Raw genomic sequence first — 496 nt, forward strand, 5'->3', positions numbered from 1 at the left:
TCAGAATTTTATTGACTGACATCTAAGTTATTCCTGCGATAGAAGATCCAGACTGATGTCGCATTCAATCGTTGAGTAAACACAGTAAATACATAAAATTCGATTTATTAACATTCAATATGTTTATCATGTAAATTTAGTCGTCACTAGAGAAGATACATTTGATTTGTCAACTTTAAATAAATTTTGACATCACTATCTAATTAAATTTATCTTTACAATATTGCGATAGAAAGTTAATTTTTTTATATTAATATATTTTATTTTCGAAATGAAATGAGATAAATTTATTTCTATAATACATATAATATCAAAACCGATTAGAAAAATGGTAATTAGCGATAAATATATGTCATAATACTTTCACTGAGGGATTTTTTTTATAGTGATATATAAAATCGATAATTTTTCTTGATTCCAAACTTGCAAATATATATACACGCAAATATATATATGCAAATATATATATATATATATATATATATATATATATACA

Source organism: Atta cephalotes (genome assembly GCF_000143395.1).
Source record: "Atta cephalotes unplaced genomic scaffold scaffold00013, whole genome shotgun sequence".
Classification (NCBI taxonomy): Eukaryota; Metazoa; Arthropoda; class Insecta; order Hymenoptera; family Formicidae; genus Atta; species Atta cephalotes.